At 41.3% G+C, this 15,585-nt stretch overlaps 1 protein-coding gene and 1 long non-coding RNA gene across 3 annotated transcripts in view; one reads left to right on the top strand and one right to left on the bottom strand.

Moving 5' to 3' along the window:
• Positions 1-2,915: 2,915 nt before the first annotated feature.
• Positions 2,916-9,576, bottom strand: LOC112908939 (uncharacterized). The gene is made up of 3 exons (XR_012002589.1): positions 9,292-9,576; positions 5,467-5,669; positions 2,916-5,129 (listed from the first exon to the last, which is right to left on the bottom strand). It is a non-coding gene; the product is annotated as an uncharacterized lncRNA (long non-coding RNA).
• A 152-nt stretch (positions 9,577-9,728) lies between these two features.
• The window catches only part of SLC7A2 (solute carrier family 7 member 2), a 67,576-nt gene continuing 61,719 nt past the window's right edge, over positions 9,729-15,585 (top strand). Inside the window, exon 1 of one of the 2 annotated variants that reach the window (XM_072763617.1) lies at positions 9,729-9,894. The gene's annotated coding sequence lies outside the window, so the exon portion shown is untranslated. The remainder of the gene's footprint in view (positions 9,895-15,585) is intronic. The other variant, XM_072763619.1, reaches the window with a different exon arrangement.

Genomic DNA, 15,585 nt, shown 5'->3' on the forward strand with positions numbered 1-15,585 from the left:
TTCTCTCTCTCTCTGTCTCTCTCTCTGCCTGTGTCTCTGTCTCTCTCTGTGTATATCTCATTAATAAATAAATAAAATCTTTAATATATATATATATATATATATATATATATATATATATATTTATAGGGTGGCCTGAGTGGTTCAGTCAGTTAAGTGTCCTGAGTGGTTCAGTCAGTTAAGCGTCTGCTTTCCTTCGGCTCAGGTCATGATCCCACGGTCCTGGGATGGAGTCCCACTCCTTGCAAGGCTCTCTGCTGAGCAGGAGGAGGGATCTTCTTCTCCTTCTCCCTCTGCCCCTCCCCTCCCCCTTGTGCATGCATGCTCATGCGCACTCTCTCTGTCAATCTTTATATATTTATGTATACATACACAGAGACACAAAGGCACTTTAAATTTAGGTACTTAAATGGACAGATTTCTGTTCTTTAAGAATCATACGAGGCAGAACAACTTACTTAACTCCTAAATCCTCAATGAGGCTACCTTTAGGACTGAGTAAATCATACTCCGCATAAAGGGATGCCTTTTACTTTGTTCACATGAATGGCACCTCTTGCAGCTTTGCAGGGCACAACCAACCAAACCTTATGCATCTGCAACATATAGTTGTAAAATGAATGCTTACTCCCTTATATATTACTGACAACTTTCTTAAATGTAAAAGGATGTGAAACAGTCTATCAAATTAAACCCCCCCCAAAGTTAATGTTGAATTATTGATGTTAAATTTCCCCTTATTCAATACAGTTTTCATTGTCCTGTATTGCTTTATCTAATGCTGGAATGTACTCATTGAATCATATTTTAAACCAGGATTCTTGATGATTCTATATGTGCCTCAAAATATAATCACATTGGAACTAGATAAAGGGGCTCTGTCAAGTTCAATTTAGCCAAGTTACTTCCTCAACAATACTTCAAAGATTTTACTCACATAATTCATACAGGCAGATTAGAATATGCACTCAGGTAAAAAAGATCACTTTGGTATTCTGATGATCATGCACAATCTTACTGCTAATAAACTCCATTGTATAGTTTCCCACAGGAGCAAGTAGAGTTTCTCATGGGAAATATTATGTAACTTTTTGAAAGAAATTTATACTGAACTTTTATTTGTTGATTTTTAAACAAATACAGAGTACCTTCAAGCGAGTACCATACTAGAATGTTAACAGAAAATTAAATATCCACTAAGCCTGTAGTGAGTGGAGTTTAAAAAATAATTTTGATAAATGATTTCGATTGACTCCTTGATTATATAAGTAAACCTTAGAGCAGATGTTGAAAATTTGCAGCCTTAAGGTATGATTCAGCCTATTTGTGTATCACCATCTGGCTCAGTGTTTTTAAACTTTTGTATTTGAGTGCTTTCTTAGTTCCACAGCTTCCCTCCCCCACCTCATTATGGTCTGATGCCCATCTGGATTCACATTTTGGTGTTAGCTGCCTGGCCTCACTGGAAGGCTGAGATTGCAGCCTCTGCAATTGAACTGGGGGCCCAGTAGATTTTTTTTGAGAGCCATACTTAGATACCTTTATTAACAAAATACATATTTTTGTATACTTTGAAAAATTATCACGTACCTGCAGAGGCTGTGACATGCTTGAGAGTTTAAAATTAAAATGTCATTTCGGAGCACGTGGTGGGTCAGTGGTTGAGCATCTGCCTTTGGCTCTGGTAGCGATCCCAATCCTGGGGTCCTGGTTTGGAGTCCTGCATGGGGCTCCCTGCAGGGAGCCTGCTTCTCCCTCTGCCGATGTCTCTGCCTCTCTCTGTGTGTCTCTCAAGAATAAACAAAATTTTTTTAAAAATAAAATATTGTCATTTCAAGGTTTTCCTCCTCCCCTGTTTTTCTTCTGCTAGCTACTTTTTGCACTAAGCTTCTCTAAAACTGTACGACTACAAAGAAGGTCTACACAGGCTCAGGAGAAAGGGGAAGTAGGGAGGAATCAAGAGATACAAACTAACAGTTGTAAAATAAATCAGTCATGAGGATATAATGTACAGATGGTGAAAAGTCAATAATACTGTATTGTAAACCTGAATGATGCTAAGAAGGTAAGTCTTGAAAGTTCCCATCACAAGAGAAAAAATTTGTAACTTTGGGCGGTTATGGATGGTAACTAGACTTACCGTGGTGATCATTTTGCAATATAGACAATTGTTGAATCATTATGTTATACACCTGAAACTAATATAATGTTGTCTGTCAGTCATACTCCAATTAAAAAAAAAAAAGAAAGAAAGAAAGAAAAAGAGGAAGAAGCATGACCAGCATGCTGAAGTCCTTTTGGCCAATCCATGGGTCACAGGTCACACTGTGGCAGTTACTGCTGCTGACAATGGAGGATGGTATCAAAGATAGAACTATTGTTAAAGGACCTACTTAGATCAATCTAGTTTGAAGGGTCAGTTTTTAAAACCCTATTTTATTTGTTTCAACGTAATGCTGAAGATAATGCTACATTGCATGATTTACACATATAACCTGAGAATTAAGAGTTAGATTTTTTAACTTTAAATTGTGTCTGGGTCCAAAGTTTAAACTAAATGGGGTATGAACTCGTGCAAGATTTGGGGCACCTGGATGGCTGGTGCAAAATTTGGGGCACCTGGATGGCTTAGTCAGTTAAGCATCTGCCTTATGCTCAGGTCATGATTTCAAGGTCCTGGGATCTAGCTGCCAGTGAGGTTCCCTGCTCAGTAGGGAGCCTGCTTCTCCTTCTCCTTCTGCCCCTCCTTCTACTCATGCTCTCTTTTTCTATGTCGCTCTTCTCTCAAATAAATAAAATCTTTATTTTATTTTTTTTTTAATTTTTTTATTTATTTATGATAGTCACACAGAGAGAGAGAGAGAGAGGGACAGAGACATAGGCAGAGGGAGAAGCAGGCTCCATGCACCGGGAGCCCAACGTGGGATTCGATCCCGGGTCTCCAGGATCACGCCCTGGGCCAAAGGCAGGCGCCAAACCACTGCGCCACCCAGGGATCCCCTAAAATCTTTTTCTTAAAGAAAAAAAAAAAGAATAAAACCTCAGTGATTTAACTTGATTCCCCTCCCCTGTGTGTCTCCTCATAATCTTTTGAAGAAGTTAAAGTGTTATTATCCCAACTGCACAGAAAAAAGAAACAAAAAATGCAATTGAGAACTTTTTGTTCAAAATCATGTGTTAAGTCAGCAACCAGCAGCATTAATTTGTGCTTTTTATTGTACATTTGTATGCAATTGTATCTTTTTATTTCATGATCTTTTCCACAGAATTAAATTTTGTAAAGGTTCAAAATTAACCTAAACAGAACTGGAGTGCCTTCCAGGTTAGGCCAGGATCCTACTCAATTTTAGCCTGGCTATAAGAGTTCTCCCTCCAGCTCCGTGCAAAATCATAAAAGGGCAGGTTTCCTGTTAAGCTGGAGAAAATGCACAGTTGCCCTGGACAGTGTGGTCTGATGTGATAGTCGAGATTAGGGGATAAGCCACATGAGAGCCAGCAGTTCTGACCCTTCTATATAATTAAGGAAGAATGCCAGGTGTTCTCCCCCTGCCTGAGTAAGCCCGCATTGACTTGTTATGAAGAAGTGTGGTGGACCAGACTGCTCATCATTAAAACAGACTCTGCCTACCTGTCTAGGACAGAAAAGGGTGGGAGGGGAAGACTACTTAATTAGCTGAGAGGCATCAGTTCATGCCAATCCAAATATAAAAGTAAAACAGGTGGGAACTTTTTAAATATCTTCTCTGAGGCATGCAACCCCTGAGGTCTTAGGACACATTACCAACTCATGGAGCTTTTGAAGGGATAGATCTTGTGAATCTAAGCCAAATGGTTAAAGGCATGAAAGTCATGCTTTGCCAGGAACCAACTGTCCATTTTCCTTTGTGCTTTCTACCACCAGAGGTTCATTTACTTTTTGTTGTTTGATCTCAAAGAATTTAATCTTTTGACAAGGCTACCGAGGAGCCTTGGAAGGTGCTCGACAGTAACATTTTCCACACAAATATTTTGAGAACCAAGTTTTGCAACTTGGAATTCACAGCCCTGTGCAAGAAGTTGTTGTTAAGTGGAAATTGGAATTTAGATAGTTTTTCAGACTGATGCTAGAACTCTGGGGTAGGTGATTCTAATATAGCTAGTTTTATGAATCTGTGACATGGGTGGAATGATCTGAAAGGTTTCATTTCAGTTCAGTACCTTAAAAACTCAAACCCAACTTCCTCATTTGGGCTTCACTTCTTTGGGGCTTGGAGGCTTCTTAACCTCCAAAAGGGTTACATACCCTTTTGCTGCCAAAACTTGCAATTGAACCTACTTCTCTGAATTTCTGATCTAGGAATTTTTACATCATTTTGATGCTTCCCCTTAGCTAACAGCCCTTGAGAACAAGAATAGGACTTACTAGAGAAGTATGGCTTCAAAGGAACCAGGAGTGATCCCAGGAGGACAGGGAAGTGACAGATGAGTAGGTTCCAGTGATGAGATAAATCTACTTGGACTAGGACTTCTGGGTCCCTACCTTTTGGAACACGAAAAGTTCTCCCTTTTTGATTGAGTGCATAACACCTTTCCTCCTTACAGTATGCAGTGATGTGTTTTTAAAAGGGAAGGTGAATTTAAAACGAAGAATTGTGACCCACCCCTCAATCTTCCCCCGGAAATCACAAAACCAAAGCCAAGAAAAAATGTTGTGAAGTCAGCACTGCTGTGGCCAGAGAAAGCACATTAGCAGGAGGCCAGTAGCTAGAAATGAGAAACAAAGTCAGAGTCCAGAATATGGCAGAGTAAGTGAGGTGGAGCAGCCATCTCTGTTTCCCTGGAACTAAAGGATTTCCTAAGGCACAGGACTTTTAGTGCTGAAACTGGGACAGTCCCAGGCAAATGAAAATGGTTACTCAACCTACGTAGGTGGCAATTTAAATAGAGTTCTGTTCTTTACCTGACTTGGACTCTCCATTCAAAGGATTACCTGGTTGAGGAGAAAGTGAAACACCATGCTGTACCATTGTCCAAAAGCATACATTGAAGTATACTTTCTGGAAGCCTGGTCAGAAGCAGAGTGAAGATCTGGCTGGCAACACATGCATGTACCTTTATTTTGTAGCTTCAGGTCTTGAGTATGGAGAAATCTGGAAGAAAGGACAGAAATTCATGAAGAGCAGGCAGGAAGTCATTCTAGAGATGATTGAGCATATCAACATACAGGAGATTGTGTAGACCTGAGTCCCTTTCAGGGTACAACACTCATTCTAGACACGTTGGTCTACACATTTTACCCCAGGCCCACTCAGTGCTCTCCTTCTCTTCTATTCCAGAATGCTGTTCTCTTACTTCTATAGCTACAGAAAAGAAACACTATTTATCCTGCAACCATCTTTTGAGATTTCACTGCTTCAGAAAAGGTATCTTGGACCACTTCTCTCCGTTAAGCTCCCACCGGGGAATCTTCTGTTATTCGCTGTTTACCTTCTGGTTGTGTCAATCAATGGCTCTCGATGTCTTGTCTCATCAACCAGGTTGTAAAGAGTGAGCTGTCTGGATTAGTCTTTCCTTTATAAAAATTGCCTCCGGCTTGTTGCAGTATCTAGCCAGAATTGGCTTGTTGATTGTCTAATGCAACACCGTCCAACAGAAACATAAGATGAGCCACATTTGTCATTTGAAATTTTCTAGAGTCACATTGAAAAGAAGTCAAAAGAAACAGGAGAAAATCATTCTAATAATATATATTACTTAGCCCACTGAATCCCAAACATTATTTCAACATGTAATCAACATGAAAAAACTATCATTTTCACATGATTTTGATTGTACTAAGTCTTTGAAATTCGGTGTGCTATTTTACTCTCCAGCACATCTCAATTTGGTCTAGTCAGAAATCAAGTGCTCAAGAGCCACCTGTGGCAAGGTTAGTGTCCACCCTATTGGATAGCACAGGTCTGAATGATAATTTGCAGAAATTTGCTGAAGCAGTTGATGGAGACTTACATGATAGAAGGAGTTTAGTTTGATTTTTCCATCAATAAGAAACTTTTTAGAAGACTAGAAGGCTGCAATAACATGTCTTAACATAGTGAGAATAGAGATTAAGGCTATGAATTCATAGAAATCAAGAGAAAGGATGACTCCCATGATAGAAAATAAATGGGGGAATAGCATTGTGAATGATGGAGAAGAAGTAAACAAGAATTAAAGGTAGTAAGCCTGGAATCCCAAAAGAATAGTGAGATGGAAGTCAGAGAGAGGGAAAGAGAGAAAGAGACAGAGAGAGGGAGAGTGAGAGAGAGAGAAAGAGAGAGAGAGAAACAAGTCTAAGAAGGAGAGGGATTTCTTTTCAACCATGTAATTTCAGGTGCTGGCAAGTTCATCTCACCAGAGACATAGTTTGAAGCAAGGATGAAAGATGAGGTCTGGCAAAGTAGCTTTTGGGATCAATGCCATTAAGTTGGTTGAGCCTTACAATCCTAAGATTGTGAAGGCAGATAGGGATAAGAATGAAAAAAAAATTTAATCTTAAGAGTTCCATAATTAGCAAGCAGGATAAAAAGTGCTGAAGATGCCAAGAAGAAAAGGAGGAGATCACAGAAGTCAAGGGTGTGGGGGAGACAATTTCAAAGCAGAAAGGGACAGCAAGCAGGAGAGAATTTGAGAAACGTCTCTTCAACATGCTTTGGAAGCCATCTCTAAAGCAATGAGAATCTTTGTTGAAGCTGAAGGGGAAAAAAAAAAAAGAGGATTTACATTAGCTGAGCTCTCTTCCAAACCCCTGGTTTTCAATCCTTAGACCAACAGGCCGACCAAAGATGTTTGGATTGAGAAATCTGACTTTTTCCAGCAGATACAGTCCCAGCAGGAATCCTGGCAGAAGGAAACAGAGCAGCACAGAGCGGGTGGAGCTCTGGGTGATTCTTGATTAATGGCCAATGTAAAGAAACCCCAGAAACAAGCCAAGTGACAGGACGCAGGGAATTCATAGGGAGAGCAGCGCAGGACTGAGAAACCATTGCGAAACCATGCTTTGGTCTTAGTTTAAAGACAAGAAGAAAAAATACAAATTTAAAGTATGACTTGTCATTTTAAGGATTTATTGTTCTTTTTCCAACCACTTTTTTCAATATTTTATTGCTTATCTTTAGGGATGGGCAAATATGGAATGTGTCCAGTGGAACGTTGCCTTTAATTTTTTGCACGTTTTTGAAAAGACAGTGGAGAATAAGAGTGGCCTAAAAGCCCTCGAAACTTTAGTGGCCTGAACTCCGATCCAATCTTTTTTCTCTTTCGAGCCAATTCAACTGTAACACAGTACCCAGTATCCAAAGATTTAGAAGAAAAAAAAATGGAGGTTTTTAGCTTTGTCTTCGCTGAAATAGCTTCAGGATGATGGAGTCAAATTAGAACTAATAGGAATCAACTCCGGTCTAGGTAGTTAAAGTAATTCCCTTATTTGTGGGAGGTGAGATTTACTTTGGGTTGTATTTGGCAAGTGTAGGAGTAAAGGGTGTGGAATTTATTCGGCTTCAAAAGTCCCTTGAAATTCCCTGCAATTTCATAAAACGTAGCAGTTCAGATGCACAAATGTTTCTGAAATCTTTGGGACACAACCACCTAGATCATTCCTGCTACTGAAAAATGACTAAGTTGGATTTTCTGTTCCCTCCCAAAGGAGGAAGCTTGACAGATGCAAGTGAAAAGTGTAGTGCATCAGACACAGTGAGGTAGAAGGAGGTGGGTGAAAATGTGACTCAACTGGGAAGAGGATGCAAATTCCATTCTGAGTAGTAGGAACAGAACAGTGCATATGGAAATGAAGATGGAGTCAAAGTAGCTTAATCCATTTCAAGTGTTTTGTTTCTATCTACTGGCATTTCCTTGGCTCTCCTAGCCCATCTTAAAGACTCATGATAGATCCATACACATGCCATTCTTTCTACATCTACACACATTCCAAAAGCTCAGAAACAACCCAAAAATGAGATGTGGGATTCACAGTTAATCAATAACTTCAAAAAGGAAAAAGAATACATAAGTCAAAGACTCTAGTGCGTCAAGATAGCTATCAAACATTGTGCTTATTAGAAAGGACTTGCTCATTTTTGCTTAGAGATGAAATAGCTTTTATTATTCACACACATGCACACAATGTGTTCTTGTTTCAGGAAGCACCAACATCAGATAGTCAGATTACCAGATAAACTCAAAGATTGGTATTCTGACTAAATTGGCAGTTTCTAAATGTCAGATAGATTAGTTTATCTCAAATCACTGTGGTGCAACCTCATCACAGACTGTCCCTTGAGGGTGTTTAGATAAAAATATATGGGGAAATAATTTCTTGTATTTAAAATAGCAACCTGTAGTTTCCTAAGAAAACCAGGTGGAAAATTTTATATCAGATGCCGCATCCTTAGAAATTAGACAAAGTCTCTTACATCTTGAATCTCCTTCACCCCTTGATGCAAATGCCTTCTAACCCTTATGGGACGGAGTAAAATTGGTGTCAGTATCAACATGTATCGCTTTCCTCTATATCATTAATGACTAGCTGTATAAGTAATCTGTTTTATATTGTAAAGCTAATTTTATATTGATTAAAAAAACAAACAAACAAACCTCTCTTACTTAGGACATTTACTAGAAGAGATAATAAATATCCTTGCAGTTGGCCATGCTCCTAGACTTCTAGTTCTTCCAAGAAGCCCACTGATGGCTTCAAGGAGGTAGCTGGATTCTGGAAATAGTCACTGAGATCGTGTGCACCTAAGAGTTTTTGAAGTCCCAAATCTTTAGTCAGGTTCTGTTGGGAACGCACGTCTTAAAGAAATTAGGCATGATTTAGAACAGCACACATAAAAGTGTTTGTGGAATGCTTCAATATGAACCTGGCGCTTTGCCAAAGCTAATAGTATTACTAGTAGATGAATATGAAGATATATAGCATAATCTTTTTTTTTCTCCTTTAAACCGAGTCCTAAAAAAATAAATTAATTAAATTAAATTTTAAAAAACTGAGTCCTTTGATGTTTAGTATAATATTCAACAAAATAAGGTAGATCTTTCTATCCAAGGAAAATACTAAGACACACTCACTGTTCCATTCAGGCCAACGTTTTGCCTCTTTTCGGATTAAAATTAACGAGGGTTTCACGTTGGGCCTTCAACCTTATGGGAGGCTCCTAAAACAGACAACAGCGCAGGGTGAGGAACCTTGATTGCGCAACTTCTGCTCTGGCTTTTTTGGAAAACAGCAGATGTCATTTTTCTTATGGCCCACCCTGAAACAGTCACGACAACCTGGTCACACTCCTGGAATTTTTCAGAGTAGCAACCGCACATTTTTTTCAATGAACTTCCACGGTCCGTATTGGCGAAGCGGCGCCACCGGGCCAGGCACACTCTGGGCTCCCGGTGACCACGTCCGTGCGTGGCGCGTCGTCGTCCTGCTTCTTAACGAATATTCTTAGGAGATCGTGAACGTGACAGGGGTCGCGGGGTCGCGGGGACGCCCCCCGCCCTGGGAGGGCTGCGCGGGGAGCACAGGGGGCGCTGCGTCCGCCCGCGCAGCCCCGGGAGCGACCCGGGGGCGGGGGGGGGGCATGGCCGAGGGCGCGCGCTCCAGGCCGCAGACCCGCCCCGCGGCGCGCGCGGCCGCCGACGCCGCCTCCCGGGAGGACGGGCCCGCGCGGCCGGCGGCCCCGGAGGCAGCGCCCGCCCCGCCCCGCCCCGCCCCGCCCCGCCCCCGGCGCGGCTACACACAGGGGCGCCCACGTGCCCAGCCCGCCTTCGGCAGCGCGGCGGCCCGGGCGCTCCTCTCCGCGCCGACCAGCGAGGCGGCCGCTGCTCCCCGGCCTCCCGGAGCCCCCGGCACGCTCCAGCCGCTCGCCCACCACCGCCCCAGTAAGTTGCCGAGTGTGCGGCCGCGCGGAGGGGCGGCCCGGGCGCGGGGGCCGCGGGGGGGGCGCGGGGCCGCGGGGGGGCTGCAGCGCCTCGCCCCCGCCAGCCCCGTGCAGCCGCGTGCGCCCCCCGCCCGCCCTGCACCCCGAGGGGTCCCGGAGACTCCCGGTTTGCATAGGAAAGGCGGGCAGCCCGGGTGGCTCAGCCGTGTGGCGCCGCCTCCAGCCGGGGTGATCCTGGAGGCCCGGGATCGAGTCCCGCGTCGCGCTCCCTGCGTGGAGCCTGCTTCTCCCCCGCCTGTGCCTCTGCCTCCCTCCCTCCCTCCGTCTCTCTGTGTCTCTCTCTCCTGAATAAATACATACGAACATAGAAAGGCGCGTGGCGCTGCGGGAGCCTTTCGCGTCCCGAGCTGAGCGGGACTGGAAGGACAGACAGGTAAAACGTGCTCGTGCTGCTTGAGCTCCTTGCAAGGAGAGCGCTGAGCTCCGAACCCGTCTGGGGCGGGCTGGGCTCTCTAAAGCCTGTTTCGTGCAGTCGTCAGCCTCGAACTCGAAATGCCGTCCCCGAGGCTTAGGCAATCGCCCAGCCCGTCGCCGCAGTGATCCATTCCTCCGCGGAACTCTCCAGCATGTTTTTACGCGGTGGAGTAACGTCCTCAGGGGTCCTCAGCATCTTAAAGATGCTTAAAAATAGGCTCACGGGAAGTCCTACACGTCTTTATCAGTGCAAACAGTTGCTTAGGTTTCAGGAGTTAAAAACGTTCAACCTATTCAGACCTTTCATGCGTTTATGCAGAACTGCCTCCGGAGGCGTTTCGTTGACCCTTAGGGCTGGTAATAAGGTTTAATCGAGTCGCATGTGCAGAAACAATCATACTTTTAATGAGGGTTTATTTAGAGCTCTCAGAATGTTGAAGGGAGGGGTGCTGCTGGCATATCGGGTTAGTGGGTATATGGCCTCTGACTTGATACTTCTGCACTCTTGGCTTGGCCAGTCCTTAAAAACGTCAGTCACCTCTTTTCCCTCTAAGCATTAATAATGATCTCTCCAGGAAATTGCAAACAATTATGTTTGTGCTCTTTTTCTAAGGGATGTACGGGATAAGAATAGTTTAAGTGTATACTTTCTTACAGCTGCTTTTTCCCTTTGTAAATCAAATCCTTTTTTTTTTCTTTTAGTTGAAGTAAAGCCTAATATGAAATGACGTTTTAGTGCAGAAGAACATATGCATTTTTTATTTGTTCCATTACTCAAAAGTTCCTAGTTGGTTATTCTAGGTTAATGCTGGGAGGCCACATTATTTATGATTTTTTTTTCCTGTTTTCTCTCTTGCTCTCACTGGTTTTCCGTATTGTGCCCGATTGGGGAGGGAATGATATTTACCTTAAGGCATTATAATCTTTAAGGGTGTGCCTCGGCCTTGGAGAGACCAGAGTAAAATGCTGCCTGGTTGTCTCCTGGGATTCAGTTTGCAGAATCCTTGGCCTCTTTAGCACGTCCTCCGCAAAGCCCTTTTGATTCCACAGTTTCTAATCATTATCACTGACTGGACTTAGAGTCTGTAAAAGAGAATTAGAGGCTGGGAGGGGAAACAAGGTAGCTGTTGGAGTTTGAAAAGTCTGGGAATGCTCTGGAGTTTTTCATCTTCTCATATATTTTTGGTTTTTGCGCATATGCAACTGAAGACTTTTCAAGTTCTTGCTTTCCACTACAAAACTACTCCCCTTTTGCAGAGTGGGAGGGCCTGATCTCCGTTCTGCATGGCTCACCTTTTGTTGTCTTCCCACGCCTCCTTGCTGAAGTTCTCCTCTCTTCTCTTGGCTCTTCTGGCCAGACCTGGATCCTCATCTGTGGCTGTTTCTGCTCTTTCAGAAAATCCCACTTTTACAAAGGGCCTTCTCCCATAGTTTTCCTTTGGTGACTACTTTGTTTAGCTTAGTTTCTATCTTCCCTTCTGTTTTATTTGCTTGCCACTCCGTATATCCCCATCTGTATACCTATATAAGTATTTTTTTTAAGTGTTCAGGGCCATCTGCTGGTTTTGTTTTGATGTCCTTCGTGACCAACTTTCAGAACAGAGGTTTGGAAACACCCTATGTTGTTATTTGTCTTATTATTTCCCCAAACATGATATGAACACATTGATATTTTTTTAAAGATTTATTTATTTGAGAGACATAGAGCAACAAAGTGCCTGAGCGAGGAAGAGAGGGAAAATCAGGTTCCCCACTGAGCAGGAAGCCCGACATGGGGCTTGATCCCAGGACCCTAGGATCATGACCTAAGCCGAAGGCAGACGGCTAACCAACTCAGCCACCCAGGCATCCCAACACATGGATTTTTAAGGACTGGCTTCTTGTAGACCACTTAAGGGAATATCATACATTTAAGACAAAAGTAGAATTTTCAGTTGAATATATTTCTAAATAGTCACATGTTTAGTACTATGTGCCTCATTTGGAAGATTTATCATCCAACTGAATACTGAAAAACTCAGTTAACAGTAGGATATCGCTTATGTGGTACAGCTCGTCTAAATGATTTGGAAAATCTGTGTGCTTAACTTATTTCTGTACCTTTAATCTGAGTATAGAAAGCCACACCGATAAAGCCTTGATTAAAAAAAAAAAACTTCATGAAATCATTCTTTTCATTGTCTTTTGTTTTAGTAACTTTTCATTCTGTTGCCTAATGCAGTGTCTGCACGTGGCACATGCTTGTATGTCTTATTGTTGAGTGAATGCTAACGGATTTCAATAATTTGAGAGAAGGTGTTATGTATGTCTTTGAATGTATAATCCTTCCTTGAAAATTGTTGGATTCCTACTCTGTAGCAGTCACCAGACCACCAAAAGTAATGTGTCACTCCAATTTTGAAAGGATTCTTCAATTAGTTTTACATTTGGGAAACCCTTCATTGATGGATTTACAAGTAGGTTTTTTGTATATAAAGTAACAATACTTGTAAGCAGATGACTTGAGTATCATCTACACCAGAAAGCGAGTGAGGAACACACTCTTTAATACATGGAGAGGCTGGTGCTTCCTAGTCTATCATCAAAAGCACTTGGGCTTGGCATTTTTGTCTTACTGGTAGTAATAAAATTGTCATAATTCTTCTTATGTATTTCACTTACCTTTCTGGCTATTTTAGAAGTGTTATCTATGGCTTTGGAAATACTGTAGATGCTGTTGATAAAAACAAACCAACAACTGGGGGTTCGTTTCCACTAGGCTCTAAGTAGGCGACCAGGTTCTCAGTAGCTCAGTTAAAATAGTCAAAGCATGATTTATCTATTAATTTTTCCTTTTTTATCAATTTTTCTTGTCTAACTTAATAAACATACATTAATCTGTGGAAGCATGCAGTGTTCTATTGGGTTTTTTTGTGTGTGCTTATTGACTCTTAAACTTTAAATGTTGTGGGAATGGCCTCTTCTGCCATGAGTTAACCTTCTCATTGGTAAGTACCATTAGTATTGACTTTAAGATTTGAGTTGAAGTGGTTTTTACTTAAAAGACTGGTTTTAAATATGTGGGTCACATCTCTCTGTTCCTATATAGACTTTTATTTTGGATCTTTCTGCACAGGGAAATCTGTGGTTCTATTTTTCTGGGTGTGTATAGACATAAGTTCTTGAAAATCTTAGGTGTCTCACATCCAAAATGGAATTATCAGGCTACCATGTCCTATGTGATGATTTCATTCTAAAGATGTCATACATTTGATTTTATGCCTCTCTCCATCCCCCTTCAAAAAATAAAATAAAAAATAAAATCCATACTAATTTCTGGTGCTACGCATTACTAACTTTCTTCAGAACATGAGCCAATCTGGGACTTGGTAGTAAGGCAGATGATAGAAGTACATTCCTTAACATTTCTTCCAGGAGAAAAAAAAAAGCCCTATGTTGTATTCATTTTTGGAATATTTTGTGAACAATACACAGCAAAGAATTTTTATGTCCCTTGTTAATTCTAGCTAGTTTTTCCCACAGTTCTGGGGAAAATTCTTTTCTTTTCTTAACCCAATCTGGCTTCAGGAAGCCTCCCTAAGTCTTTATACAATTATATGTAATACAATCCTGTTCATGCTGTCACAGCCTACTTCCTAGTGAGCCTACTGATCATGGTGGGTGGAGCTTCACATCACTGGAGATGTCGAATGATACTGTAATTAAGAGGCTTTCACTTTATACTTCTACTTTTGCTCCTCCCCTATTTTTTTTTTACTTCAGATTTTAAGATATGTGGATCTGTTCGGATCTGTTCTACTTAAAAAGAAATGATTGTCTCTTCAAAAAATCAAGAAAGAAAGTACACCTTAAAGCTTTTTTTTTTTTTTTAACTTCTATGTGGACCGAAAAATGTTATAGGAGTTGGTACTTTAATCATTAGAAATAAAGATTGGTTGGTTAGAGTCTTTTCTTGCCTTGGCTCTGGGTATCTAGCTGTCATATTGGTAATTGATGATAGTCACTAGCGGAATATGAGAGAGTAGTGTAAGTAATAGTGGAATTAAATGACTGTATATTGAACCTTAAGGGAAAAAATAGGGTGTCTGCATGTTCAGCCATGGTTTTTTACACTCAATATGAACTTGAGGCAGATTTTCAGAATCCAACTCAATTTCTACTTTTAAAAATCACACTACAATCTCTAGAACTTGAAATATCTTTGAGTGGTGGGAGTGGGAAGTCCTCTCTGTATCATATGCAGAGTGTATTTTCCCAAAGCATGTGGGTTGTATTCCCTCCCTCTCCCCATTCATGCTGTCTGGCTTCCAAAAGAAGGTATGCATTTAGTGGAAACAACTGGATTTTATTTTTGTGAAATTAATATGCAAAATTTACCACAACTCATATGCAGAATTGTTAATATTCAGCAGTTGTGTGTGCATCCAAGTTATTGTTTTGCTACATTAGGATTGCCTTGGAATAGGAAATACAACTTTGTAACTTTGATTCTAAGAATATCCTATGAGATACTCTATTTGGAGTCTTCCAGGAACAACAGTTAGTTAATCCATTTTGTATGATTATGTGTTGTATATATTTACTGCCCAGATCTGGAGTCCATAGAGAAGCAAAGAATAACTTAGTCCCTGTTTTCTGGGCATTGACCACCCAGTGAAGAAGGTAACAAGTAAACATACAATGGAAACAGAATCATAAAGCTACCATTTGAGTGACACAGACAGCTGAAGGTTTCAGGACAAGAGGATAACAATCTATTCTAAACTTTACTTTCTAATAAAAGTACGTGTTTGGTTTCCGACATAGACTAAATGCCCAATCATTTTAGGGATTACCATCATTACCATCACTGTTATTGCTGTTAAAGCCAGTCAGTCTTCCTTCTTCTAGTTGCTCTTTGGTAAAACTTGAGTCACTTGAACTTGAGTTCTGGCTGAGCAGTTATTCATCAAAATATGCATTTGGGAGGGCAATAAGACTTATACTGTGATTTTGGCAAAATTGTGTATCATTTATTACCCTGGACCTCTAGAAGATTATGTTTAACTGCAAATTCAAACTACCCTGACAGGTCTTAGAAGAAAAGTTAAAACACATTAGGAGATTATAGTTTAGAGGGAAATCTTGAAAAATAAAGCCATTCCAAAAGTGCAATCAAATTAAGAACATGAGATTATTTTAATTTCTCACTCTAACAGTTGAGTTGTTACATTAGGCA

Source organism: Vulpes vulpes, chromosome 7, assembly GCF_048418805.1.
Source record: "Vulpes vulpes isolate BD-2025 chromosome 7, VulVul3, whole genome shotgun sequence".
Taxonomy (NCBI): domain Eukaryota; kingdom Metazoa; phylum Chordata; class Mammalia; order Carnivora; family Canidae; genus Vulpes; species Vulpes vulpes.